Source organism: Mustela putorius, unplaced genomic scaffold (assembly GCF_011764305.1).
Source record: "Mustela putorius furo isolate JIRA1106 unplaced genomic scaffold, ASM1176430v1.1 tig00000129_pilon_pilon_pilon, whole genome shotgun sequence".
Classification (NCBI taxonomy): Eukaryota; Metazoa; Chordata; class Mammalia; order Carnivora; family Mustelidae; genus Mustela; species Mustela putorius.
The window spans coordinates 35,727,162-35,731,051 of NW_025421290.1; the positions used below are offsets into that span (position 1 = coordinate 35,727,162).

Sequence of the window (3,890 nt, forward strand, 5' to 3'; positions counted from 1 at the left end):
GAGATAAAAGAGAGAGGGAGCCAATAAAGTCTTCACCATAAACAAGCATCAGCTGAGGGCCTATACGTGCACAACCCAGAATAAAATGTCAAGAGGATGGCATAAATACCAGAAGACTCAGTTTCTATCTCCAAATGAGTTCAAATCTCAACCTTCTATCCACAAACAATATGGCTTTGGAAAATCCTAACTAAGCCTCACTTTGTCTATCAGCAGCATGGAGAGCATATGCTAGGGTTGTTGTGAGACCTAAACAAAAAAGCATGAGTAGGGTATAGCATGGCACGGCACTCAGTGCTCAATAAATACTGTGCATTTGATATTCATTCAAAGAACCTGCACATGTGGGGAAAATGAATGAGCATCAACCATTACATTGACAGAAAATTGGTATTTGAAGATCTTCTGATGTCCAGGCTAATGGTCAAGCCTTTTGCCTGCAAAAGGTGCTCATCCCCACCATTGCTGCCCATTTGGAAAAATCTATATCATTTCTCATGAGAAGCCAACTATCCCAATCTGGGCTACTTTTTCTGAACATTAGATCTGAACTGATTTATTTTATCCCTAAATGCATTGGGCCACAATCTTCCTGAATGGATTAAGTCAGACCTTCTATTTTTAGCAGCTAGCTCATTCAGTCCATTTCCCTACTATAAATACCTACCTGCACTTGTGTTATAAAGTAGAACTCTTTTGTCATCTGATTGTCCCAGTCTAGATTAGAGGAGGAGAGGTGAGTGGGAAAATGCAAAACAGGATAGAGGACAGACAAAGAGAGACTGCATTGCTCTAGGCTGCATACCAGCTATTTTCACAGACCCCAAAGTCCATAGCTGACTGAATGTGGGAGAAAGCCAAGAGATTCTAGCCCTTCTCCACATATTTCTTTGAGAAGTTGGCAGCCACGCAGGTTCTCTCTTATCATTTCATCTACTGGAATTTCCCTTTTCCCAGTCTCATATCTTAGTCCCCCGGTTCAGAGCACACGGACACTGACCCTAGCTTCCAAGGCAGACCAGAAGAGGCTTTTTTTAATGCTTGCTGTTAATGCTCTCAAGCAAAAATAAATTTTCATAGAATCTCATACTCATCTCCTTGGAGTCCCAAAGAAGGGGACACTGAGTTTTCACCAAATACTGATTCTAACGCTTAATAAATTCAAAGCACTAAAAGTAAATAGTCAGGCCAGAGTCAGATGAAGGAGTGAGTCCACCAGGCGCTCCAACATGTAAGGAAATACATGCTCGTCCATCACCAGCGTACTAGTACACCAGTAGAAACTTAAGGCAATGGAGGAAAAAACATCATTTCAAAACTCTTCTCAGAAAAAGCAAAAGGAATACCATAAAACAACCCTGGAGTTGTAACTTAGACCCTAGGAGCCATGCTTTGAATTGTGAATATTTGTCATTGTAGGGTAGCCAGGATCTAAATGTTCTCCCTACATTGAGGTTTCCACCTGCAGTCCTCCCTCTCCATTCCTCTCCTTACTATCCCAGTTTTCAGCTGATCCAAATTAAAGCTGAACAAATACTTGATTTGAAGAAATAAATTGACTCACGTGGGCAGGATATTACCAACAGTCCAAGATTCCCTTATGTCTTGGTCTGGACGCTTCCCCCAAGGATCTGAGAGGGTTACAAAACATACTTGTCCGCCCACATTCAGGCACCAAGGGACTACTGTAACTCAACAGCAGCCAATGGGGAATAGAGTCTCCTGGTCTCTTGAAGATGCACAAAATGCAGATATGCCTCAAATAATAAAAAAGTAAAAAGTATTCATCAAATATTTTTAAGAATAATTCAGGTATGATGACCAAGTGGGGTTTATCTCAGGAACACAAGGTTCAAATCTCAATCACTGAGGGCACTTGGATAGCTCAGTCAATTGAGCATCCAACTCTTGATTTTGGTTCCGGTCATGATCTCAAGGTCATGGATCAGTCCCTGCATCCATCAGGCTTCCCACTCCGTATGGAGCCTGCATGTTCTCTCTCCCTCTACCCTTCCCCCTGCTCCCACTCTCTCTCTTTCAAATAAATAAATAAATATTTAAAGTATTTTAAAAAAATCAATCAATGAAATTTAGCATATTTAACAAAATTTTTTAAAAAAACAAATGCTTATCTCAACAGACTCAGAAGGATTATTAGAAAATGATTCATAATAAAAATACTCAGGCTCTCCAAAGTTTAAGAAAGAAAGACACAGACAAGGAAGCTGCCACAACTGCCTCCACTATGACCCCAACTTGCCCAAGACTACCATCACAGAATAATAAGCCAGGATTCACCACACCTATTGGATAACTATAAAATATAACACCAAAATTGAAAAAATTGGAGAAAATATCTATGGAGTCTGGTACAAGGGTAGACGTAAAACTATAGGTCAAGTGGTAGCCATGAACAAAATCAGACAAGAAAGTAAAGATGAAGAGTTTCTTAGTTCCACAATTCAGGAAATTTCTCTATTAAAAGAACTTTGTCATCTAAATATAGTCAGTCTTCAAGATGTGCTTATACAGGATTCCAGTTTGTATCACATCTCTGAATTCCTTGGTTCTTGAGAAATACTTGGATTCTTTCCCTCCTAGTCAGTTCATGGATTCTTCACATATTAAGACTAATTTGGGCCAAATCGTACAAGGGATGTTGTTTTGTCACTCTGAACGAGCTCTTCACAGAGACTTAAAACCTCAAAATCTATCGACAACAAAGGGATAACTAAGTTGGCTGGTTTTGACCTTGCCAGTGTTTCTGGAATACCTAGGAGCATATATTATCCATGAAGTAATAACACTGGCACAGAGGTATTGCTGGGGTCAGCTCACAAGTCCTGTTGACATTTGAAGTGCAGATACTCTATTTGCAGAATTAGCAACTAATAAGTCACTTTTCCATGGAGATTCAGAAATTGATCAACTCCTTCGGATTTTCAGAGCTTTGGGCACCCCCAGTAATGAAGTGTGGCCAGAAGTGGAATCTTTATAAAACTGTTAAGAGCACACTTCCCAAGTGGAAACCAGGAAGTCTAGCATCCCATATCATAAACTTGGTTGAAAATGGCTTGGATTTGCTTTCAAAAATGTCAGCACATTGGCAGGTTAATCCCACCAAACAAGTTTCTGGAAAAATGATACTGAATTATCCATATTTTAATGATTTGGACAATCAGATTGAGAAGACGTAGCTTTCTGACAAAAAGTCTCCACATGCTGTCTCAAGAACAGATAGTTATATTTTTGCTCCACCTCTATTTTTGTCTTATGTGCTCTTTTTTGTGTTGTGAAACTTAAGCTGCTCTTCATCATCTAATTTCAAAAGTGTAACTTTAAAATGTAAATATTGTTCTATATCAATTTAAATATAGTAATCCTGTGTATGAGTGTAGATCTAACTGTAACAAGTATTTGTTACTATAATAAAACTATAAATCTAGTATTGATGACAGGAACTACAGAGTTGGGGTGGGGGCGTTAAACCCCTCAGTAAATTAAGAGCAGAAGAAAACTTCCCCAACCTGATAAAGAGCATTTTTTGGAAAATCTACAGCTAACATTATACTCATGTAAATAACTGAACTGCTTTCCCCTCAAGATCAAAAACAAGGCAAGAATATCTGCTCTTACCATCTTATTCAACATTATACTAAAAGTCCTAGCCAGTTTAATAAGGCAGTCGAATAAATAAAAGACATGCAGATTTGAAAAGAAGTAAAACTGTCTTTGTCACAGATGACATGATTGCCTATGCAGAAAAGCCTAAAATATCTGCAAAAGAGCTGATTTTAGCAAGGACACAGGATACAATGTCTATATTAGAAAAAGAAAAGAATTTTTATATTCTAGAAACAAAGAATTAGAAATTGAAATAAAATAGATGC

General features: G+C 38.4%; 1 pseudogene; it reads left to right on the forward strand.

The window, feature by feature from the left end:
- Positions 1-1,817: 1,817 nt before the first annotated feature.
- Positions 1,818-3,197, forward strand: LOC101673116 (annotated as a pseudogene).
- The last annotated feature ends 693 nt before the right edge of the window (positions 3,198-3,890 follow it).